At 35.1% G+C, this 27,579-nt stretch overlaps 1 pseudogene; it reads right to left on the reverse strand.

Moving 5' to 3' along the window:
- Nucleotides 1–1,338: 1,338 nt before the first annotated feature.
- LOC109052479 lies at nt 1,339–27,579 on the reverse strand (annotated as a pseudogene).

Raw genomic sequence — 27,579 nt, forward strand, 5'->3', positions numbered from 1 at the left:
TCACTAAAAATGAAGATTTTTATCTGCAGTGAAGATAAAAAATGCTCTGCAGTGAATGGGTGCCGTCAGAATGAGAGTCCAAACAGCTGATAAAAACATCACAATAATCAACTCCACTCCAGTCCACCAGTTAACATCTGGAGAAGACAGAAGCTGCGTGTTTGTAAGAAACAAATCCATCTTTAAATCCATAATAACGCTTTTTCTAGTAAAAAAAAAAAAAAAAAAAAAAAAAGACTTACCTGAATCAGGAGAGAAATCTGCACAGATCAAGCAGCGTTTAAACAACTCTAAACAAATATGTGGCTAGATTTTGATGTGATAGACAACAGCAGATGCACTTTTTCACTGGAGGAAGTGTTATTATGGATTTTGGCCAGAGGTGACAGTTTATAATGTCGTGATGACGGATTTGTTTCTTACAAACACGTAGTTTTTGTCTTCTCCAGATGTTCACTGATGGACTGGAGTGCTGTGGATTACTGTGATGTTTTTATCAGATGTTTGGACTCTCATTCTGACGGCACCCATTCACTGCAGAGCATCCATTGCTGAGACACTGATGGACTTCGCCAAATTCAGTACATTTTAGGCAAATGTACATTTTTGGGTGAACTATTGCTTTAAGAGCATGCAACAGCACCATTATGGTGGAATGTAGCATCAGTCTGCACTGCTTTATCACAAAGAACAACCTGACTGCAATTCAAACTGCAAATTCAAACGCAAAGGGCCTAATGATTTGCTATGGCACATTCTGCTCCTTCAAATCCTCCGAAAACAGAATGGATAACGCAGTTTCACAGTGTTTTAAGACTCAAAGAACTCGATATGGTGAAAACTCTTTGGTAAACCATCATAGCTGGTGTGTTTAACATAATGAGGTCACAAACCGTTCACAATAAACCCACACTAACGCAGAAGTCGGGTTTGTGACACTCTTTGGTGTGCCGGGTTATTGAATGCTGGTGGAAATGTGGCAAGAGCTGGAAAAATACAAAATCATCCCTAATGCAATGAGAAAGCCTTACTGATTATTATATGTAGAATACAGTTTTCATATGCAATTTTAATACATACTGTAAATTATTTATAGGTTGTGTCTGCGATCAGAAAATAAACCCTCCTGTCTTTGGCTGCATGCAAACTTGAGACGCGAACTTTAGATCGGTGAAACCCGTTCGTAGGGTTAAAAGGTAAAATCTCAAGTAACAGCTTCACTTTAACATGCCGTGTAACACTGGACAATCCCATGATGCAAGTGGGTGAATCTCATGAAAAGATATGAGCATTCAGATATTTTGCATACAGAAAAGCAAGCCTTTTTTTGCATGGCAGCATAATTGCAAGCACATTTTCGACACCAAATGTAGGCTTTTCGTGAGATTCATCCATTATTGAAGTTGACCTTGTCGCACGTCTTTTAATTCAACACTGTAAACGAATAAAATCCCACCTGGTATAAAAGAACCACTGCAGTTCAGCGTATCGTATTAAATAAGAGAGCTGCGTCCTTCGTGTCTATGTACAGCAAAATAAAAGTGCTGGGACTGACATCCGTGTACAAGCCCACAGTGAAATCTGTGAATAATACTGGTTAAGCAGAGCGGCGCAGCGTCCTTCATACTTGCCCCGGCTCGTGTCTCGCCCCGTCACTAACACTGTGAGGAAGCTCCAGCGGGGGCCGAGGGGTTGTGAGAGGCTCCTCTGTGCCAGCGCAGGTCTCAGATCAGTCTGGAGTTTCTCAGGAACTGAATGAGGACTTTGTAAATGAAGGTGTACTGTGAAAGCGTCTGTACCATCATCATGCGTTGCTGCCGCAGCAAGTTCAGAACAGTCGGGACGTCCAGCATCTGTCAGGAAACATCGACACGTCAGTATTTCACAGCACTTTTGAATACAGCCAATCCGAATTTAGAGTCTGAATTATGTGTTTTATAATATTAAATAAATAAGCAATGCAACGCAAGTTTATTTGTAGAGCAAAATTCAAATGCAAAAATAATTCAACGTGCTTCACATAAAATGATTTCAAGAATTGAATATAAAAAGGTTAATAAGTAAAACAATTAATAGAATAATTAATAGTATTAATTATATTTAAAACATTATAGTATAATTAAAACATAAGTAGATATATAATTTTGAGTCTTTAAGTGTGAACTCAAGTGTTTCATATTTCATATGAAGCTGTTTTTACAAATATCAGACGGATTCATTCGATACAAACCATTTTTATTTAAAAAATTGTATATAAAAATGGTACACAAAAATAATAGAAAAAATATAATTAAATCTTTAAAGTGTTTCATTATATGACTTTTTTTTTGTACTGATATCAGATATTTAGTCATTCAATAATCATTTGATTTTTTGCTTTGTCCAAATTTAAAATTAAGCTTTATTTGAATATTTTTTAATAAATTGTTAAATAATAATAATAATAATAATAATTATACATTAATAAATTAAATCATTTAAATATTTAAATACTTAATAGTAAATCATTTTTACATTTTAGTTTTATTTGATTTGTGATTTTCAGTTCATTCAATAGTTTATTTTTATTATTTTTAAATAAATCATTTTTCTATTGTATTTCCAGTGAAAGCCACTGACATTAAAATTATGACGCAACCCTATGTATCATTTTGATTTAAACATGGCATTAAAGTACAGTCTGTTCAATGTGTCTGTCTTAAGATTCCTAGGTTACATCATATTCTTGCAATCGATGTTCGGAAAATTGTGTAACGACATTTTCAGAGAACGTAATCACCTCTGTTCCCAGCAACCATGTGTTTGTACGCTTAGCAGAAGTGTAACGAAGTGTAACATTTCTTTCTGCCAGTGGTAAGAAGTGTATGTTGTTTACCCCGGTAACCGTCACATCCCGCCCTGAGAAAAGCTGGTGAAATGCACTAAATCTCTGATGCGTTCATGCCACTGTAAGCACAGGACACATGTACCTCATTATGTTCCAGACAAGCTATCATGATCTCAGACAGGATGACCACACCAGTGCGCCCCACCCCTGCGCTGCAGTGCACCAGGACGGGCAGGTTTGTGTTCTTTGGGTCGCTGGAGCTGTTGGTGTGTCGCCTCACAGACTGGATCTCCTCCAAGTACGCTGAGACACAGAAATAGAGCGCTTTAGAGAGCCACGCCAGGCGAGAAAACACAAAGCTGCACAACAGAAAGAGGCCAGCTGAGGGACACGCCGCAAGAATACTCTTCTAGAAGCTTAGAGTCATGCATGATATGAAAATCATCTAAATATTGTTTCTTGAATTATCATAATGGTGCTGAATAGCAAAGTTAACCAGTCATGCTTTACTCCAAAATCAGAAGGACAAAAAAAAAAAAAATAATGCAATAAGATTATGACATGACTTGTAGGCACTGTGTCAAGAAAGAGCTGTAACTACATACTGCTTATTTAAAAATGTTAAGTGTTATGCATTTATTTTCTGAATACACACAGATATATAGCTGTAATTACATACTGCATGTTTAAATAATTTTTGCATATAGAAATAAACTTTTTTAAGAAAACTATACACAATTTTTTATTTTGAATTGTGCATATATATATATATATATATATATATATATATATATATATATATATATATATATATATATACATATATATATATATATACACACAGTACAGACTAAAAGTTTGGAAACATTACTATTTTTAATGTTTTTGAAAGAAGTCTCTTCTGCTCATCAAGCCTGCATTTATTTGATCAAAAATACAGAAAAACTGTAATATTGTGAAATATTATTACAACTTAAAATAATGGTTTTCTATTTGAATATACTTTAAAAAAAATAATTTATTCCTGTGATGCAAAGCTGAATTTTCAGCATCATTACTTCAGCCTTAAGTGTCACATGTAACATCCAGTCTATCACATGATCATTTAGAAATCATTCTAATATTCTGATTTATTATGAGTGTTGGAGACAGTTCTGCTGTCTAATATATTTGATGAATAAAAGGTTAAAAAGAACTGCATTTATTCAAAATTTAAAAAAAAAAATTCTAATAATATATATTCTAATAATATATTTTCTTTACTATCACTTTTTATCAATTTAACACATCCTTGCTGAATAAAAGTATTGATTCTATTTAAAAAAAAGAAAGAAAAAAAATTACTGACCCCAAATTACTGACCAGTAGTGTATATTGTTATTACAAAATATTTATATTTTAAAAACATATCTTTTTTCTTTTTTCCTTTTTATTCATCAAAGTATCCTAAAAAAGTATCACATGTTCTGAAAAAATATTAAGCAGCAGAACTGTTTCCAACTTTGATAATGAATCATCATATTAGAATGATTTCTAAAGGATCATGTGATAATGATCCTAAAAAATTCAGCTTTGCATCACAGAAATAAATGATCATTTAAAGTATAATAAATTTAAAAACAATTATTTTAAATTGTAATAATATATCACAATATTACATTTTTTTTTCTGTATTTTTGATCAAATAAATGCAGGCTTGATGAGCAGAAGAAACTTCTTTCAAAAACATTAAAAATAGTAATGTTTACAAACTTTTGGTCTGTTCTGTACTGTATATATATATATATATATATATATATATATATATATATATATATATATTATATATATATATATATATATATATATATATATATATATATATATATATATATATATATATTACACACAGTACAGAACAGACCAAAAGTTATTTTGTGTATACACATATTTAGCTGTAATTACAAACTGCATATATAAAATACATTATATACAAACATATACATATTAAAAAATGCTAAAGTTTATATAAGTTAACTACATCGTGCATAAATATGTATATTTAAACAACTATATACAATTTGATTTAAGAAAAAAAAACAGTACTATATATGCATGTATTAGGATGAATTTTTCTTTAATATAATAATTTTGCATTAAAAAAATAATTTATAATATGCTAATTAAATATGATTGCATATACTAATGCAAAATCACTCTTACAGTAACATGTTAAAGAGAGAATACTTTCACTTTTCTTTCTGGGTTACAAAACCAGTAGAGTTTGTCCAGACACTTATGTCTGTATTTTTTCACAAACAGATCTTAACGCCATCTGTGATGTCTGAAGAGCCATAAGCAGTATGAAAGGCCTGTATCTGTGCTGTACTTACAGAGAAAGCCTTTAAAGTCCTCCGGGCAGCCGTGGTCGGGCCAGTCTGTGTACTGCAGGTGCCAGACGGTTCGCTCCTGTCCCGTCAGGAGGTGTTTGATCTTCAGGCCCGTTGTGGCGTAGCACCCAGAGTCCGTGCGGAAGCGCGTGGTGATCTTAAATCTCCCGTATGTAACAGTGTTGTGACGAGAGCCCAGACGAGGCCAATAGCGGAAACTCTTCTCACGACCCCCTTCCTGTAGGACGGGACACAACACAAGCCGGTTCGATGATGCAAAGACTTATACATCAGATTAAAGAGAGCCACTGTATATAACACCCAGATCTCAGATGTGTTGATTTTCACCTCCTCCGCTGTAACCATTGCGATGATGGAGACTCCTTGTTCCCAAACCATCTGCCAGAAGTCTTGGCAGGTGCTGGAGAGCGGACCCTGAGACGCGATGTAACTCCACTCTTTACCTCTGACCGTAACCTGATCAACAGAGCAGCAGAAAACACAATATGAAAGATGTTTAATCTGACTGAAAACAGCACAAACATAGCTGCAATCAGCCATTTTTGGTGTTCAAGCACTTTAAGACTTTGAAGTTCATGCATAAAAAGATCAATTATGTGCAATTGAGCAAGCCTGAATGAACCTAAATCAGAAAAACAAAAACAAATATATACTATATATTTATATTTACTACATATTTACTTCTATGACTATTATATGCCTGATTTCCATAATATTTTGCATGCTTCTTTAGGATCCTAAGGCACATGTGCTTACCTAATTACGTGAAATTCAACAGTTTTAATTAGAAGTCTTTGAAAGTTATGCAAATTTTTTGTCAGATCTCTATGATAAATATTTTTAACTTTTAAATAATTTATTATTTTATATATTTATATTATATTATTATATTATATTAGTATCATTATTTTACTTTTGCTTTTTATGTTCTAGTTCAATGTATTTTAATAATAATAATAATAATAATAATAATAATAATAATAATTTTAATAGATTATCTCATTTTATTTCTCCCAAATAAATTAAATAATTATATTATATTACATTACATTACATTACATTACATTACATTATATATTATTTTTTATATTCTAGTTTAACGGTTAAAAATTATAAAAAATTATAAAACTATAAAACTACTATATAACTACATTATACTACGTTTTAGGGCATAATAATAATATAAATTATAATAATAATTATTATTATTATAAACGTTATTAATAATTATAAATCATGATTATTATTATTATTATTATTATAAAACTTACAAGATTACTTGTTTCTAAGATTACGGATTTATCTGCACGGTGAGTTTTGGGGCAGAATATTAATAATATTCTTATTAATAATAATAATAATAATGTTAAATAAATACATACATAAATATTTTCCTGATTATTAAAAGTCTTATATAAACAGCAGGGTTTCAGCACTTTGAGCCTTAATCCTAAATATTAATACAAAGATCTGAAGCATCAATGGATATTGTAAGGTATCTACAGCTCACCCTGATGTGTGAGGCGTTGATGTAGCCCGTGTTGTTCTCTTTGGTGGGCACCAGCTCCACACGCGTGTCGTCGTAGGGCAGGACGTCCTGGAAGCGGTTCCTGTCGCTGTTCTCGGGCATCAGAGCGATGCTGCACTCACAGTTGGGCCGCTTCTTGGGCACCTGCTCGTACTCGGTGAACACCATCCCCTGCTCCATGCGCTGCTCCAGTATCTTACACTGCAGGAGACACACAGGACGTGAGGCTCTGCTCATACAGAACCACCTACAGCACGCTAACAGTGAGTGCAGATGTGTTTGAGAAAATTCACTTGTCTCAATATTCTCCACCTAAAGTGTCAATAAGTATTGTAGTTGCTGCACCTCATTAATGAACAATCTGCCCTCAACAGAGCTGCTGCTTGATGATGATCAATTAAAACTAGATGTTTACATTTCATAGTTTTGATAGATTTGATTGATTAATAATAAAAACTCTTATACATTAGGGGTGTAACGGTACACAAATATGACGGTTCGGCACATACCTCAGTTTTAACGTTATGGTTTCGGTAAAGCAGGGTGAAATATTCTTAGTGATAAAAATCTATCTCAGCTTATGCTTTAAACTATATGGAGCCCTACATTGTTAGGTTACAATTAAAAACTTAACCCAAACTTAAATCGAATTACTATTTATTTTTAAATATAATAATAAACCCAACCCAACTCAACTCAACAAAAAAAAAAAAGAGATAAAAGTATGCAAACATGTAAATTGCACAAAATGCAGTTTTTAAATTAACTTATAAATGGTAAGATTTTTCTATTTGTTCAAATATATTCAGTTACACAGTGGCTGTCATAACATGTTTCATAACAGATTTATTTAAACATACATAAAATATAAAGAATATATAGTCTAATATTTCGGGAAATGCTCTTCTCTAGACTTGATTTCTCTAGTGAACTAACGATAATAATCAGAATAATGTTTTAAACATTATTAAACATTTAAATGTTTTCATTAATGTGTACACACACACACACACACACACACACACACACACACACACACACATATATATATATATAAATATATATATACGCGTGTGTATTTTTGCTGACTTCACTATAAAGGTTTTATTATTAAATACATTAACACATTTAAAAAAATAACAATATATAAATATCTATTTATTAAAATGACTAATACCTTAAAAAGTGTATTAAAAATGAGAAGATTATTAATAATCAAACTTTTGCAGATTCAAGCTCAACCACCATCAACCATTTAAATAAATAAATAAATAAATAAAATAAATAAATAAATAAATAAATAAATATATAAATATATAATAAAATAAATATATATATATATATATATATATATATATATATATATTTTTTTTTTTTTTTTTAAAAACTCAGTCGACCACTAACTACCATTTCACCAACCAGTAGTCAAAGTGAAAGCAGTACTCACCCGCTCATCATTAGACGTGTTCTCCGGGTCGTCCTTCCCTTCATCGGGCAGAGGCATTCTGGACAGGGTCAGACCATTGAGAGCCGCCATCTTCAAGGGGCCCACCTTCTTGACCTCGAGCGTCCTTTCTTCATACCCTTCATCCCCAGAGCAAGTGAGCGAGAGAGAGCGAGAGACAGAGAGAGAAACAGAGTCTGAGGATCGGCGTCTGAGAGACTCAGTGGAGAAGAGCAGCAGAATGCAGCCGTTCGGGTCTGACGGCCTGTTGAGCAGCATTCTTCACATCACACAGATACAGTCAAGTGTTCAGCCTCACCCAAGCGTACGAAAACCTCCTCGACGTGCAGACGAAACAAAAATAAAAGCCACACCAGCTAGATGATGAGCAAACAAGAATCAGTTTGCATTTCCTTTTAACAACCGAGCCGAACTGTTCCTTTCTATATCTGTGAATGAGTTATTATAGAAACTTATTAATACAAGAGCAGCATGGACATTCTGCTAAACATCTTTTTTTATGCTCCACAAGTAAATTACTGAAATCTTATTTTGAGGTTATTTTAAATAAAGAACTAAGTGCGTGAGAACACAGTGCATTACATATTAATATAAATAACTGGGGAAAACAAACTTTGATTTAATGCATTAATACCAAAACTCAAATTACTACAGACCGGACAGGTGACAGGAATCAGTGTTATTTAAATAATAGCATAATTATTGATATTTAATAATACTATAATTAATATTTTCATTTTAAAGTTAGTATATTTTTGTGTTCTTGTCATATGTTTAGATATATTTGTATATATTAGGGGTGTAACGATACACGTATTCATATTGAACCATTCGGAACGAGGCTTTCAGTTCGGTACGCATTACAAACCAAATGATTTGTTGGACTAATCCTATTACATTTGGAAAATAAAAGAGCTTAAAGTGTGTAAAATATAACGTTCTCAACAAAGCAGCTCAAACGAACTAACAGCAATGTTTAGTCTAGTTTGAGTCGACTAAAGGTCATAAGACTTTAGTCGACTATATCTACAGTAAATGTAGTCGGCTAAAATATAATGGGTTTAGTTACAGTGCATTTATTAAGCATTTCTCTAAAAATTTCAAATCTCATTATATAGGTTTGATATTAAGGTTTTATCATGATAGACACTGATTTAACTGCGGTGACACACAACATGCCTTTAATGTTAAGTTAGGTTTTATCATGATAGACACTGATTTAACTGCGGTGACACACAACTAATGAACTACCAAGGCTAATTATGCATTCTTTATAGCAACTTGTTTACCACATTCTTAATGCTTTCAAGCCAGACAATATTTATTTCTATAAATAAATTAATATATAGATTAATCTGTAGGGCTACTACAGTTTTTCAGTCAAGAGCAGGTGTGAGATTTTCTGTCTTTCTTTTGTTGCTTGATTCAAATCAATGACTCGGACAATAATTAATATTAATGGCTGATGTAACTTTAATATTGATTGCATGGATGATGTCAATTTAATTATGATTGTGTGGATTTAATATTGTATGAATTGATGAATTTTTTTGTATGTTTTGTGTGTTTTTCAGTTCATGTGTGATACGATGTGAAAGAGAACTGAATTATATGCCTATAATTAAAATATTAACACTGCAGTCATCAATAAAAAAAAAATCAATGAAATAAAAAAGCTTTATTTCAAGCACTGACTTTCAAAAACAACCTGTTTAACAACGATAAGTCCTAAAATACGTTTCTTCTCACCCCCCATCCCCCCCACTATGTAGGTCTACAGGGCATAAGAAAAATTAAGTATATTAAGGAAAAAAAAATGGAAACAGTTAGCTATATACAGTTATCAGCATGTGTTGAAGTAAATCCGTCTCTTGTTGTCTCTGAGAAAATGTGGCATCAGATGCCGAAAGCTCCGTCATTCTGTTTTTAGTTTCACTTTCTGCAGTGAACTGACGGAGATTAAGACGCTCACCATCATAACTCTTGCGCAAAGTTTGCATGTTGCTCGTGTGTGATATCCATTGGCTTATTATGGTTTAAAAACAGAAATATTTCCAACATTGCTATGTGTCACATATCCAATTACACCCCCCCCCCACCCCCTTCTGAAGCTGGTTAATGGTCACATGACATACATGTATCTAGATAAAACATTTAAACTTTTTTTTTATTATAAAAATGCTGAATATATATATTACTTTTGTTACAATTCTACTGTTAAATAAATAATTTTAGAATTTATTTAATAAAATATTTATTAGAATAATTTATTTTACACTACCGATCACAATATTCATGTCTAACATTTTGTCTTATAATTTTTCAGTATTTTTCATGGTTCTGATTCAATTCTGATCTTTAAGAGAACGTATTAATATTTTAAATTAGCTTTATTTTGACTTTGTAGCTGGACTTAAAAGTGGAGTCAAAGTTTCAAAATAATAATAATTATTATTTTAAATATTTATGAAAATGCTGAATACATACTGTATTACTTTTGCAAATTACAATTCTACAGTCTAATATAAAATAATTTTATAATTATATTTTTATTTAATAAAAAAAGTATTTATATTAATGTAATTTTACACTTACAATAATATTTCTGTCTTTATATTTTTAAAACGTTCAAACTCTGAAGCTTTTAACATTATGTGAATGTGCAAATACACCTAAACCTATTGTATGTTTGCATTCCAAAATGCACATCTAACTGATTCTGATTCGGTTCTGATTTTCAGGTGAACTTACCGCTGGTGGAAGACCATCGATGTTCCTTCTGGCAGGTGGCACGTCAGAGACGGGGTCTCTTAAAGACGTCTTTCTTCTGTCTCAAGCGCCCCTGTCCCGCTCAGATCGCCCTCTGACACCGAGGGCACCATGTGTCCAGGCTCTCGCAGAGGCGGCAGCTGCCCCATGTCCTCTGGTTTGCGGATGATGGGATGGGGCTGGTACGCCAGAGGGCCCGTCAGGACCGTCTCCATACTGTGGCTGAAGGGATAAGCGGGCAGATCTACGAGGGGCCGTCCCATCGGCGTCATGTGATGCTCGGGGCCGCCCACTGCATCCTGAGACTGAGGTGTGTGTCGGCCGCTGTCGTCTTCGAACTCCTCCTCCTCTCCGCTGCTATGCACCAGCATCGTGGCGTCAGACAGGGATTTTTTGTGGGAGTAGATGATCGAACTTGATGACATCCTCCTTGATGACAGCATCCTCGGGGTTTCGTAAACCTCCATCCAAGAACCGACGTTAATGTCGGAGCCGGATGCTGTAAGCGGCATCGCCCTGGGCAACAGGGGACGGGGTTTCAGCCGAAGATGCGATGCCTGGTTTAGTTGATGCAGAAATGTCAATAAATAAAAAATTAAATCAATAAACGTTCTTAAAAATTGTTTATAATACATAATTACTTAATTATAAGCATTCTTATTTATATATATTAGATATTATTTTAGAAATAGCGCAAAAACAGGCAATATGTTGTCTAAAACGTAACGTCTCTTAATTATCTTCTTGCTTATTGAACTGTTGTAAAAAATAAATATTACAATTGTGATCATGGTTATTTTTGGAGAACAGCGCTCTTTGTGTGCAATTGATTAACTACATGCAATGATATAAATGTACACATATCTAGAATTTTGTGATCATTCTAAATGCACTTTTATTAGACTGAATCTTTGAGTAAAAAAGGATCAATTGAATCCTGATTTGTTTGGCATCTCAACCGATTTGAATCGATTTTCTCCCGGCTCACGGTTAATCGTTACATCCCTACCCTACACCGAAGGACACATCAACATCCCGAAACGACTCACCTTCCTCTCCTTCAGCCTCATGTTCTCCAGGCCGTACGCCAGGCCGGCGATCTCGATGGAGTTGCGCTTGTGCATGTGAGGCCGCCGGGTCATGACGAGCGGTTCGCTCACTTCCTGCAGCGAGTGCGCCACGGGCAGGCTGTCCTCCTGGAAGGTCTGCACCGAGTGATGGACGCGGCGCGTGATCAGATCCGGGTTGCTGCTGCTGACGTTTAGAGATGGCGGGACAGGTCCGGTGGTGCTGTTGGCGGGTCGAGGGTGAGGGTAGGGATACGGCGGGGGGCGGCCAATAAACCTGATTCCTGATGATGTGGGCTGCGGAGGATATTCCTGCGCCTGCTGGAGCTGGACATTGGTGAGCTCGGGGACGCTGACGGCGCCCACGACGGGTCGTCATCTCGGTGGGATAGGGGTACGGGGGGGGGCTGTGGAAGCTGTAGTTGAGGTGGAAGGGGTACTGGGCCCTGGGTACTGTGCTCGCGGATCTCCGGCTGGCTGTACACGAGCGGGTCGGGGTCGGCTGTAGGCGTACGAGTTGCCGATGTTTTTTGAGGTTCCTCATGGGAGTGTGGCTCTGGCGCTCCGCCGGCGGGATCATCCCGAGGTTCTTCTGCCTCATGACGGTCTCGTAATCAGGGCGTGGCGCGGTAGGACGGCGGGGGATCAGGCGCTGTGCCGGTGGGAAAGGCACGTAGTCGGGCCGCATGAGGTCACTTCCTGTGATGCTGGGGTTGGACGACATGGGCGAGGGCTGCAGGTAGTGCTGCGGGGTTGTTGAGGGAAGCTGGTGCTCTGGGCGCTGTAAACGCTGCCGTTACGGATCCGGCCGTTGTACTCGTGCGGAGAGCGGTCCAGACTGGTCTGGGAATGGTAGTAGAAACCATTCTGGTTGTTGATGTAAAGATTATCTGTAGGGAATTCAAGAGAGCTGCGTCAGTTCTTGTTTATTATTTTTGTCGTTTATATTATCTACACTTTCTTTTTCCAGTACAAATATCTAAACTTTCTTTAAATCAAGATACACTAACTTGAGAAGCAAAATCACAGTCGTTACAAGTCAAAATCATTATTAGTGGTCGACTGAAACATCAGAAAGGCCGATATATCGGCCGATATTTGCCATTTTTTAAATATCGGTATCGGCCGATAAGTTTTTCTGTTGGGGCCGAAGTGTTCGAGGCGGGACCTTGACTTTGACGGCGCTGAGAGCTCCTGCAGTTGCTCACTGTCTCCCTCTTTTTCGTCGATCGTATTAACAGTGCTCATCTAATAATCCGACAACGGGTTAACAATGTATGTTACAAAAAGTATTATAACGATTTGCGTTTATATTATTTATAGAAAGGCGAACATATAATAACTTTCTTGTTTTGCTGTCAGCATTCAGCAAATATGCATTTATATAATTTAAACTAATCTTTGAATGGCTAATGAACAATTTTATTTTCACAACCTTGTAAACTTAGTCAAATCTAGTTGTGAGATCTTGTGAAGTGTGCATGTGACCTGTATGATCGTGTGTTCTCTGCGTGACTTTAATATGATTCCTGATACACACAAACCTCCCAGAATACTGAGTGCTCTGTTGGTTACAGTTTAATTCCTTTTTAATACTTATTTTTATTAAATATTTATTTATTTGTTGAAAAATATTTTATCATCTAAAGTATGTTTCCCCCCTGTATACAAATTTTATTTTTTGTGTATCAATTTTCAAATGATTTTAAATTTCTTAAATATCAATTAAAATAAATACAATTATAACGGCTTTACATCGGCCAAGATATCGGCATCGGCTGTGTCAAAAAAACGCCCAATATCGGTCGACCACTAATCATTATGATGCAAAAAATATTGTAAAGTGTAATATTTATATGGCTTTTGATTTACTGACTAAAATGTATCTTAAATTTAAATAGAAAATATAATAAAAATTCCATAGGTTTATTTTTACCAAAAAAAATTATTTTATTTTTCACTCACACTGTCTATATTTTAACTTAAATATTTATAAAAGATTGCAGTATTTGATTTACTAGGTAGTTTTTTATTATAATTTACCTTTATTAATAATAATAATAATAATAATAATAATAATTACAAAATAAAATAAAATACAAGAATGATTTTCTCATATTTGTCTTCTTTTCCAGTACAATTTCATTAAACTTATTTTTTAAATCAAGATTAAATAATTTATAAGTCTATAACTTATCTTGATTTAAAATTAAAATTATTTATTAAAATTAATAAATAATAAACAATGACTTTTTTTGTATTTTGTCTTGTTTTCAAGTACAAATATATAATAACTCTTAAATCAAGATACATTACATTGAGAAAACTTAATATCTTAAGTTATTTTGTTGATTTGAGAATGTTTAGATATTATATTTCTAAAGTTCTAAAAAGGTCTGAAGTAAATTTCTCTAACCACACTGAAAGATTTTTTTTTCTCACTAAATTCTGTCATTTTGTTTTATCTTGATTTAAGAATGTTTAGATGCAAAATACTTAAGAACATTTTTTTGCAATAAGAATGGACAAAAAACATTTGGCCCGTTGCAGATGGGAGATGTCCTACCTTGTGAAGATGTGTACGGTTCAGTGTAATGGCCGTTAAAATGCATCTGAGGGGGCATCATGTAGGGTTGCGGTTTTGGCTGCATCATAAAGCCGAAACAAAAGCAGCATTATTCAGCTAGACATATTAACTCTGTCCCAAACCTGGAGAGCTGCCCTTCTAGACTTTGTATCTGAAGTTATTCAAGTGCACACACAACATAAACATTGGTTCAAAGATAGAAAGCATTAAAAGTCTAATTAAAACTTTTTAGTTTTATGTTTTTTTATGCTTATCATGACATTTATATGATTCCATTTTAGTAAGGGGATGCTGCCTTAAAGGGAGCTGCCTAGTTTGGCAGAGAGCAAGCTACAGTAATCACATCAAAAACAAATGAGATCACGCAGAGCCGACAAACTCCAGAAACGTCCCACAGAACAAGCTCCATAGCAAAACTGTTGTATAGTCATTGAATAACTGGTATATGCTGACCAGAGACACTTCTCGTCGAGGACCGTCGCCTCACTGTGTTTTACAGGATCTGGCTGCGTTTGTCTGTAATAAAACATAAAACAAAACACAACTGTGAAATAAACCAGAAAGTAATGAAGTCAATGTTTTATTTGTCACATGCACTGTGATAATAACAGTACAAAGTCAGTGGTTTGCATTTTGCACTGCATTTAAATTTTCATGACAACTTACAGACACACACATACATATTATATAGGATATATATAAAAGATTATAGCATGTTGATTTGCAGTTGACTACAGTTAGTCCCAACTAAAAATAAAAATAAAAATACTTAATGATCCTAAAATAAACAAAGAAAAGTTATTTTAAATTGTAATATTTCACAATATAACAATTTGTACTTTTATTTTGATCAAAAAAATGCAGCCTTGGTGAGCAGAAGAGACTTCTTTCACAAAAATATTTGCATTGATGCTCTGACATTATGAAAATAGGGTGCATTTTTACCCACATTTTACCCCAACATTTAACTTAATATTTAACTAATCTATGATGCTGTAATGGGGAATTATTGGTAAAGGTAAATATTTATTTGAAAACAGTAGTATTTTGATTTATGGTCTATAACTTTATCTTGTGATCTCTAAAATAAATAAAACAAAATAAAATAAAAAATAAAATAAAATAATAAAAAAATAAAAATAAAATAAAATAAATAAAAATAGTATGATCCAAAAAGGGCTGCATTTTATTTAGGAAAAAAAAATATATATATATTTTTTTAAATTTGCAGTGAAATATGACCCGAGCATGTTGTCATGCCATTCCTTAAAGAGCTATCAGGAGTTTTCTGTCACTCTGTAGCCCATGAGAAGCTCTGAGCAGTAAAGCATCGATGCCCTCGTGCAGTCAGGCTCACCCCTTGTCAGCAGGAACAGAGGGACGAGAGAGGTTTGGAAAACGAGGAAAATAAAGAGAAATTATGGACCTCTGGGAGCCCTCAGAGTTTGGGCCATCAGACAGCTCTCTGGAGACAGTAAATGGATAGCGATGAAGGAGGAGACACAAAACTACAGACGCACTGATGAAGCAGCCAATGATTTTAATCAGCCAATTTCTGATTAAACTAACATAATCAGCAATTTTGTTTTGTTTTTACGTACTTTTTTCAGCAAGGATTTATTAAATTGATCAAAAGTAACAGATATATATTTGCAAAACAAATAAATAAAATCTATTCATAAGAGACGTTTTTCCACAAAAGTATGAATTAAAATAACAGTTTTTAACAATGATAGGAAATATTTTAGAATGATTTCTAAAGGATCCTGAGACACTGAAAATACAGCTTTGATCACAGAAATACATTTAAAAAATGAAATATATTCATATAGAAAATAGTTATTTGAAATTTTAATATTTAATGTTTTTACTGTATTTTTGATCAAATAAATCCAGCCTTGGTGAGAAGAGAAAAACACTTATAATCATACAGATCCCAAACTTTTATTAGCATTTATTTGAAAAATTATGAACATTTTTCATGAAAATTTTTTTACTGTACATATAATGTATTCCTGTTACACATCTAACCACAAGATCCAAATCCACTAATGACTGAACGTTTAGTCACAGCAGCTTAAAAATGTTTTTTTTTAGGGGAAATAAAAGACAAATGACCAGCATCTGTAAGGAGCTATAGATTTGTTCATATTGTATTGACCAAAATGATGCATCTCTAACAAACACCACACACACACACACACATAAACTTACAGACTGCTGTTGTTAATTTTGTAAAAACTTTGTGCCGCGCCAGCCACATTCTGCATACGTATTTAGACGTCTCCATGTCCCTCCCTGAAACAAACAGCCGGAACGCTTTTTTACTGAATCAAATCAGGGCAGAGACCTTGTGTGTTTACAGGCACAGGGGGCCTAAATGAGTGGCGTTTTCTTTAGAGGCCAGCTACAAATCTATTCACTTATAAGAATGGACATACAACTTAAGTCATTTCTTTTGGCTATTTTAAAGGAAAGAAAAGCATCTGGGCAGCTTTAAAAAGATCTATCTCACAGCACGATCTGGAACTGGATTGTATCTTCTTTGTTGGCGAGCTCCAGAGCAAAGAAAGACTTATTATGAGTCCATATTATTTAATGTCATTCCATCTGTAGCAGAAACAATTAAGAGCTCGAGTCAGACACGTGACGACAAAACACAACCTAAAAACACGATACACTGGACGATAAACAGCCTTTGTCTTTTAGGACAATATCTATATTGGAATTCTTTCTTGCTCTGAGGAAGGGTGAATTTTTGCCCAATAGGAGAAACTAAATTTTAATGCATGTTTTTGCACACTTTGTTTCACTATATTAACACAAGAATGAATCATATTAATTCAAATGCTGCAACATTGTGATTATATTTTATTAAAACACTGTAATATGCCATGCAGAGCCTCCCTAAAACGTTGCTGACTGATGCATATGTCTTAGGAAGTGTTAATAGCCGAATGAATATCAGCGCAAAAAAAAAAAAACAACAACTTAGGATTGCTAAACATCATAAATGTGTCAATTTACTTTATATAATAGCTCACCAGCCCTTAATGAATGAACGCGAAAAAACACACAAAAAGGTGAATGCACACATAACCTAAAAATGAGATGGCGCTTTTTCCCCAATTTTTTGTGCTTGACACAAATTCCCGTCCAGACAAGAGCCGATGATCACGTCTGTGCTCTGATCATCCTGTTTAGACACAAGGAAGAAAAATCTTAAAATATATGTAAGTCGTGAAATATTATATTATTTAAAAGGCTCTCAGTGTCTTAAAATAATTAATAATTAAGTAATGAACTACCCTCTCTGCAGTGAATGGTCGCCATTGCCACCAGAATGAAAAGTCCAACAACTTTTAAACCACTGTTTCTGCCAAAATAGTCAATAATTCATCATAACACTTTCCTCCATAGAAAAAAGTCCATCGCCTGTTGTCTCTCACTTCAAAAGAGCTGTTTTGGATGCTAAATGGTGCACATTTCTCTCTCTTTCTGATTCAGGCCAGATGACTTTTTTCAATATAAAGAAAAGTAAAAAAGCACTATTATGGATAGAGGACTTTGGATTTGTTGCGACAAACCACACACAGCTCCCTTTGTCTTCTCCAGATGTTAACTGATGGACTGGAGTGCTGTGGATTATTGTGATGTTTTTAATCAGCTGGTTGGACTCTCATTTCCTGACGGCACCCATTCACTGCAGAGCATCCATTTGGTGAAAAGTATGGAATGTTACATTTTATTCAAATCTGACGAAGATGACCTTATGCAAAATGCTCACAGGAATCTATTATAAGGTAAACTTGAATACTTACTAAAGTAACTCAGAAATAAATCCCTGCATTGCCACACTTTCACACGGTCGACTAGCAGTCCGCATGCACTCTTGCAATGGTGAGCTTCCGCCGCCCATGAAAGGACTTGATTACAGATAAAGAACAGCTTTTCTTTTGCTGGCTTTAACCTTCGCTTGGACACTCTCCTCACCGTAGCCCTCCATCTTCTCCACCTCCTGCATGTAGATAACTCCGCCTCCGGTGGCGGACAGCACCTCTGGGAAACAGAAAACACACACACACAGCTCCGACGTTGAGACACTACGGCACAAAGGTCACATTCAACGATGCACTTGTCATCTGATGTCAGTATCAGACTCATCTGTGCTTGATTCTTCCTCATGCTTATCGTTGGCATTTCTCAACAAAAAATATTTCTTCCAAGACACTAAAAAGTGGTTTTAGCTGCATGACGTTGCCATGAAGAATGAATAACTCTATTACGTAAAGTAATAGATATTTTGTTTTAATTCATTATAAGAACAAAAGCTTAACTAGAACATGGAAAATAACTTTTATGTACCTTCTGTTCACGCTTCAAAAAACTGATGTTCTTCCTCTGTATTTTTGTTCTTATTTTCCAGTACAAAATGGCCTAAAGATTCTTAAAAAAAAAGAACGCTGAGAGAAAAAAAGATAAGATATGAAGTCTTGCTTTCTGAGAAATTGATCAAAATGAAATGAGTTTGAATGATTAAAACAAGAACAAATATCTGCCATGTGAAGAAAAATAAACGTAATTCAAAGGAAAAACATGTTTTCATACAACACTGACAGACATTTGCTCTTGTTTTTATGCGTAATCTCATTTAATCTTGTCAGTTTTTCAGAAAACAAGACATTGATTTAAGGCTGTTTGAATATTATATTAGAAATAAAGACAAAGATACTGAGTTAAATATTAATTTTTGCAGTGCATGCAACATTAATGCCTGACTAAAAATGTAATACTTTTTCCTCTGATTAAAGATCTTTATCTAGGTCGAAATACGACTTTAAAAGAGCCGCAGAAAATGCCGATTACTACATTTTTTAATCAACTATTCAAATCTAACTGCATTTTTTGTTACTAAGGTTACTAGTTTAAAATAGAGCTGAAATTAGCCCTTCTTTCATAATGCTTAGGCTTTATATAATATATAAAAATAGATATTTTTATACATTATAAAGGCCAATAAAACATTGCGAGTTAGATCATTTTGATTTTATATCAGGAAACAAATGTGGCAAATATTTCAAAAATATAAATCCTAGCCTCAACTTGTGCCGAGCAACAATGTAAACCTCATCTGAAAGACTTTCTAAAACAGCACTTTTTGCAGGAAAGCCCAAGAGCGTTTATTGTTGCCTTGAAAGTCTGGTTCATAGTTCACGTCCGGGTTTGCCAGCTGCCTGTGAAATTCCTCTCAACAGGAACCATCGGAACACATCTTAGAATCACGAAGCCTCCTCACTGAACCTCACATAAACAATGGCTGAGTCTTTTTCCGGCTTTTCACAAATGGGAAAACCAGCACATTTTCAGCAATGACTACAGCCTCTCACCGGTATTTCTGATAGAGGACGGTGAATTTCTTTCTGGGTGGCCTCTTCCACAACCCTCTCGTCGTCCGGTATCCATGGCTGAGAAAAGTCAGAAGAGAGAGTTGAAATAACAGACTTATGCAGCCCTTAAACCTAAAATAGACCAATAACATGTTCAATAATTAACTTAACCATTGGAAAAAGCACAGTTTTTTGAAGGAATTCCTGGGAGTCATATCGATTGAATGTCTCCAATGTCAGCTCAAAAAAACAACAGACAAACTACGTTTTTAGCGTGAGGTTAAAACGGCCTCGAAAATAAAACAGTGGACATTGATTCTTCCTCAAAGGATGACTCATGGGGGTGATATTTTTTATTTTTATTTTGACTAGATGCACTATATAATATACACATGTATCCGAAGATGCATATTAAGATCTCTAATACCATATTTTATCGTGCAAATTATTATTTTTTTTAATTTATGTAACAAATTTCATAATTATTTTTTTATTGAAATTTTACAAATTAGCTTATTATTTTTTATTTTACTAATTTATTTATTTTTTTACAACCTTGTTGATTTATTTTTTTTATTTTGTCTTGCATATACTTTTAGGCATTTATTTTCATTTTATTTTACAACTTTTTATTAAATGCATTTTTTTATTTAAAAAATTATTTTAGTCTTTTTATCCTTTACATTTATTCTAACATTGGATTTTTATGAGTTTTGACGTTGGTGATTTAGGATGTTAAATGTGAGATGAAACTCCTGCTGCAAAATCATCTACGCATTTATATAGAATCGCACATCTAAATTTAGAAGACTGCGAGACATTTTGTTATGGAAGGGAATCGATTTAGCCTTTGTAACTGTAGTAGCTCAAAATTAAAAGCATGTCTAATCAGCCCGTTAGAAATGTTCAAAAAAAAACAGCTATCCGACAATCCGAAAGGCATTACCACGTGCGTAAAGCCTCCTTATCACAGCAATGCTGTGTGCACAAAAATAACTCCCGCTGAGCGTCCCAGCCTCATCGAAACACCACAAACCACGAGAAAACAAATGCTTTTGACATTGCAAATACGGGAAGTATTTTTTTTGATCTGGTTGCGACAGTGAGTGACATCATTTTTCCTGCTGCTATGCTAACAGCAGATCCAGTAACTGCATGGTGGAGCCAGATATATCTTTGTCCAGCAGCGTATGAGATTCTCCAGCCTGGCGCAGGCACAGCTTGATAACTGTGAGTGCTCTTGAGTTTTCTAGACTTGCAAGCCCGTAGAAATCACAAACCGTACCATTCATGATGGAGTATCTGAACCCCGTGAACCAGACACCGGGCGTGAACGTTATCTTAAGACAATGTTAGAGCAAATGTTCTCTTGCAACATCAACTTATAACTGCGTCCTCAAAAACACCTTCCCACCTTAAATGTTAGAGATCTGAGGAGCGGAGGGAAAAAACTGTCATTGAATGATGACTCTTCAATATGCTATTGCAACAATTTTCATGATTTGATTAAATTTCTGATGCACAAGCGTCGTAATTCGATTCGAATTGATTCAATAATGATTGAAGGCAGTATCGATTCATAATAAATTCGTTCAGTTTGGTAATTGCAATAATATTAAAGTTATTTGTGTACACATTTTTTAAATGAATACTTAAACTGTGGGCTGACACTAAAACATTTATTCAAACATAAAATAATTGAATGTGTGTAAAACATAAATTAACAACTGATTTATACACAATACTTAATTTACGATTATCTAATAATATTATGTTAAATATTCTTTTACATTGCACAGCAGTTTTTATAGACACTTAAACACGTGGACAGTTTTCGTTCATAGCGGATTTATTCCAACAACATACATCGATTTAAAGAACAGGTTTAAGAAAGTTAAAAGAAATATAAATATAGCACAATTTAGCAAAATGCTCCCGCTCTAACAGTTATTTTTTTCTAATTGACTTAACGAGTTTTAACTTTATCGTTTAAGCTTTTTATTGATGTTTTTCCATAGATGAAAACTGATTTGCAATTAAGCATAAACTAAAAGATCGATTTTTTTTTTTTTTTTTTTAAATCAATATCCAGTTTACTGAATTAAGAAAAGAATCAAGAAATTAATATTTTTCAACCCAGCCCGTTTAAGTGATCCTTTGTTTTTTTTTCTTTTTAAAAAGGGTCATTAGGTGCAAAATTCACTTTTACAAGTTTGTTTTGAACTGAAATGTGTGTTGGCAGTGTTGTGTACACAACCCACCTACCATGATAAAAACCACCCAGTGTTTGTTTTTTTTTAAAATCTCGATAAATCCAAACCGCTTTCCTCCATATCAAGAGCCGTTCACAGATTCTTGGCAGAATGACGTAGTTCTGCACAAAGCCCCTCCCACGACAGTTGATTGACAGCGTGGCGTCGGTCCTTTGGTTTTTATCACAGCTCGCCGCCCTGAGTGAGCTTGTCCGGCATTGTTAGCAAGTTTCACAGATGAATGAGGCTGAAAGTTACAGTCTCTCAGAGATCGAGCTCGGAGGAGAGGGGCGGGGTCCGCAGAGTGCTCATTTGCATTAAAAGCGACATGCAAGGAAAACGGGTTTGCTTGTTTTTTTGCAGAAGTAAAAAACGGTGTTGTTTTACACTACCATTGAGAAATTTTTTTAACCAAACTATGTTACAGATTTTCATTAAGACCCTGACGAATCTATATCAACTGTTGTGGACAAAAAAGGGGGCATCGATAACCGCCTTTCCTGCATATTTTCAACTTAATTTTTTTGGGTGAACTGATCCCTTTTAATCGTCCATGTGGAATGGAACCACACTGAAGAGAGTATTGCCCAACATGAATTATCCAAAAAAATACCTTGCACAGCCAAGCTGGCCAAATGACATGGCTTGCTCAATGGAGCACGGGTATCCTTCCCCTCCAGACATCTGGTTCTTGCAGCTAAGAATAATACTGACTCTCTGTGCGGAACAACAGGAACATGAGTTACAAATGTATTCCTAGTAGCACTGCAGTGATCATTTGAAACATATTCTCGTCCTTAACCTGGTTTATCTCTTGTTGTAACTGTGTAACAGACGACACGTAGAGACACCACCCCAAAGTAAACGGTCGCTCCAGCCCATAGCGTGTCGAGCTGTTTCTTGTTTCCTTTCGAGCGGCTTCTCCCAGATCAATCCATCTCTGCTGGTTCTGTTTGTGTGTTAGTACTCAGAGATGCTGAAATACTTTATCTGGGGAATGAACAGAATTTCACTGATTATTCTTTCACTCGGGAGAGAACAACAGGCCCGGAGACCGGACATTCATTTAACTTCAAATTTCAGTTTTTCTGGAGGTGAAGACGGGGACAGATGTCTCCAACCTTTTGACTAAGATGACTCTTTGGGCAAAAGATTTGCAGCTCCCAAAAATTATAAGAAATGGAGATATTTGTGACAATCCTAAAATAATTTTCTTTATATAATACGGGACCTGCTGTTTTTTATGAGCTTCGGACTAATTGAGATACTACATGCCATGGAATATTTGGACATTCCATGTCTTGATGTCACACAGCAGGATGTTATTGATGCCTGATTGATCCAATAATAGCTAAACGGTGATTAAAACAATTATACAAATAATAATAATAATCATCACCCACAGCATCACTTTAATCACACATTCTCTCATATAATACTTGATGTTAAAAAAAAGAAGAGAGAACTTGATGGGCTGTTGAGTTTACAGAATAAACATTGTTTCTTCTAAATCATTTTTACAACTTTTTTTTTTCCTCAAATTAAATAAAAATTATTAATACAGTTTGTGTGATTTGATTATTATGCGCTAAACTGCATGCAATAGAATATTTGTACTTTAAAAAAAATAAAATAAAAAATGACACAAAAAAATAGCCAAACCATGAAAACCTTTTTAGTGATTTTATCACACAAGTACCTTCTGACTAACACTATTACTACCTGCTGTTTAATATCACTTCTACTAGTTTAACTTTACCTAGCACACAACTACAAAACCGTGTTGACACACTTATCTAAAACATTTGTTTTATGTAATTCCATATAATTTGATATACATGCTGTTTTTTCTGTGACTCAAGATCAAACTACATACATAAAATATTTGTACCTTCTCTTAGTGCTACTCATATATATTTAACCTACATTCTTGAATGCTAAAATGGAAATACCATCCAACTTTAATGGTTACAAATTTGTGTTTCCATGATTACTGGGCAACTACTGAAGTCAAAAATTTCAAGCATGCTAACTTAATATGAAAACTATTTAAATTACAATTTTTTCGAATTCCTTTATATCAACACTAGAGAAGCTGTTTTTATGTCACATTAAGTCACACACTACATGGCATTAAATATTGGGTTGCATTAAAAACCTATCCAAAATGCAAGACTAAATGAATGATTAAAAAATGGGTCAAGCCTTAAAACTAGTGATGAACAGTTACACGCAACCTAAACAATATACCCTGTAATTCGGGTTCGACCGCGTTATCGGCGTGGCCAATATAAAATATAAAAACTTTTAATTTTAAAATCGGCGCCGATATTAAGCAGTTTTATTGTTATCGAGCATCGGCCATTTTCAAAACCGAGTTTGCCGATAAAACCATTTTATTTTGAAATGCGCGATCTGAAACACTGATCCAGCCTACCTCAGTCAGAGCGCACCGCTCTGTGGCCCTAGACGAAGCCCCGCCCATCGTCCGTTCTGATTTGTTGGGAGTCAACGAGCCTGGCCAATCAATACGGCTGTGCGCGGCTGGAAAATGTTCCGCTCTCACACCGAAAAGCACAGGAGACTGCTTCAGTGGATCATCATCACACATCAATAAGTTATCTCTCGATGTAACGAAGAAGTCATTAACTTCCTGAAGTTGCAATAATCCTACGACACTGAAAGTTGCAAAACAACCAAATATAATCGATTTATGATTGACAGCCCCGTTCAGTTTATTTTAACTCGTGAATTCCCGTCAATGTCCTTCATTGCAGTGATATGCTGTTAATGGAGTCATCACATCAGTGCTGAGATAGTGAAAGCTAAAACCTACTTCTCTCCACCATTCGGGCCAAACTTAACATTATATATGTGAATAGATTATTCAACACGAATGAATTCACTCACGTTCTGCGTGCGTTTTTGTTTTTTTTTTTTTTGTGTGTTGTCACAATAGCTTCACTGGAACATCGTCCGTCTCCGTTAGGGCTCTTAGTCAAATAAATTGGCGCATATTTGTGAGAAATGTTGCTTTAATTCTAACATGATTGCAAAATAATTTATCATACAGGATTCAGAATTTACCATTATGCAATTTTGAAGTAGCTGAAAGGGCATCAAGGTCGCGAGGCTCTGACGCCCTGACGGCGACTCGAGCTTCCTATTCTGATTTAGTTTTATCTCCGCGGCCGCGCTCATCTTCATTTGACTAATAACCAGTATGGGGGGATTTCCCCGCCCTTCTGGTTTAGTGCATCCCTGCCTCTGCTGAATAACTTTTATCCCCTGTGTGGGTATAAAAACGATCATGCAGAAACCACGCGTCTGACGTCCAGATCTGATTGAAGCGCATCGAAACGTGAATCTTTTGCGACGCATGGGTTTAACTGATTCGAGAGTTTCCAAAAAGCTCCGTTGTGTGTTCTTTGGCTCACTGTCGCGTTCCTCAATGTAATTTGTTGTTTGAAATAACGCGTGGACATTAAATCATTGCAATTAAGAGGCCTAACGTAGGCTACACAATGTTTTTTAATAAACTGAGACACCCAAAAATACACTTTTCCGATCGTATTAAAAACATGTTCATATAAATTTCAAAAGCAAGTCCCCCCCCCTGTTGTTTATTTCACAAATCGCACCCTGCTAATAACCTATGCTAATAACTTAAATTGTCATAATCTCCCAGTTGCACGTTTCTGGATGACGTCTGTCCTGTATACTTCCCTAGAGTTGTAATCGCCGTTTAATTAACAGTCAAACAAACGATTTTACACATCCAAAAAACAAAAAAATAAACACTATTATACATATATGGGATGTTGTGTGTGAGTTTTAATGCAAATTTCCTGGGTTTCAATAAAAGAGTTAAATATAACACACACACCCATATATATATCTAAGAAGAGAGATGAGCAGTAGTAGAGATTGAGAGAGATGATATTACATTTTATTTTCCATTTTTTTGCTTCATTCTTGGTTTGATCTGTGTTAAATTTGCTTTTAAGTTTTACTTTGTATTGACAGAATTGCTGGCTGTATGGATGCTTCCCCGCAGCACTTTTTTAATGTTTGTTTGTTATTCTATACTATTAATTGTTGTTATTATGAACAATTTTCTCAGAATTAAAGATGTGGTTAAAAGAATTTAAGAGCTCAGTCTGTTGTCAGAGGCCTTTTTATAATTCTTAAGGTTTTTGACATTAATGTTTTTCATTTTTACACAAGACACATATCGGTTCAAATATCGTTATCGGTCCTCCTTGATCTGTAATAATCGGTATCGGCATCGGCCCTGAAAATGCATATCGGTCGATCCCTACCCTTATATTATACAACTTCATATAAATTTAACCAATAATCTTAATGCTAAACAGATATAATACGTGTCAACGTCATCTAAAACTTCTTTAAATCAACATTTATACAATGACTTTACAATCAGACTATATGCATGAACACATATTTGTACGCATATAAAAGCACCGGACTTTAACGAATCTGCAAAAATAGATAAATGGTCATTAAATGGGGCGAAAAACTGAAACGAAAATGGTTGATTACTTTACAGCATCTTTAACTTAAGCGTTAATATCAATTTAACCTAAAATCCGGATGCTGACTGGATTATGATATTTGCCAGCTATATATCATATAAAACTTTTTTTTTATTTACCAATATGTACTTTTGCTTGACCACAACATCATCATCAGGATTTTGTAAGCATGCACAATAATTCAGCTGATTAAATCACTGTAATAGTCAACTATTAGGCTACTAACACACTTAACTAAAGCCACAGTTGGCTGGTCAGACAAATAAGACTCACACAACCCGTCCCGAAAAGACACGGCGATCTCTAACTAGATAATGGATGACATACTAACACCAGAATCTGATTCCGACGTCTCGAGAGCAGCTGACTGCATGCAAATGAAGCACAGAGTCCAGGCCGAATTCTTGGCACACATGCATTTTGGGCGTTTGACAGCATTTTGGTAGCGTTTCCTAGAATAAGCCGATGACTCCAGACGGCACCGGTCGAGCTAAAATAAACACACCCCCACAAGCTGCGTTAAGGTGATTTCGGACCGTGGATTAAACCAAAAACGACGGCGATCCTACCTCCCGTACTCCGGAGGCCTCTGCGCGACTGCCTCCAGACATTCCTTCCCGTGCTCTCCACCGAAAGCGTGTAACTCCACATATTCGCCGTTGAGCAGCTGTATGCGGGTCACCAGGCAGCTTTTGCTGGTACACCGTGTAATCTTCGGTCCTCTTGACTTTAATCCGAACGGAAGGGGCAT

The sequence above is a fragment of the Cyprinus carpio genome, chromosome B17 (assembly GCF_018340385.1).
Source record: "Cyprinus carpio isolate SPL01 chromosome B17, ASM1834038v1, whole genome shotgun sequence".
Classification (NCBI taxonomy): domain Eukaryota; kingdom Metazoa; phylum Chordata; class Actinopteri; order Cypriniformes; family Cyprinidae; genus Cyprinus; species Cyprinus carpio.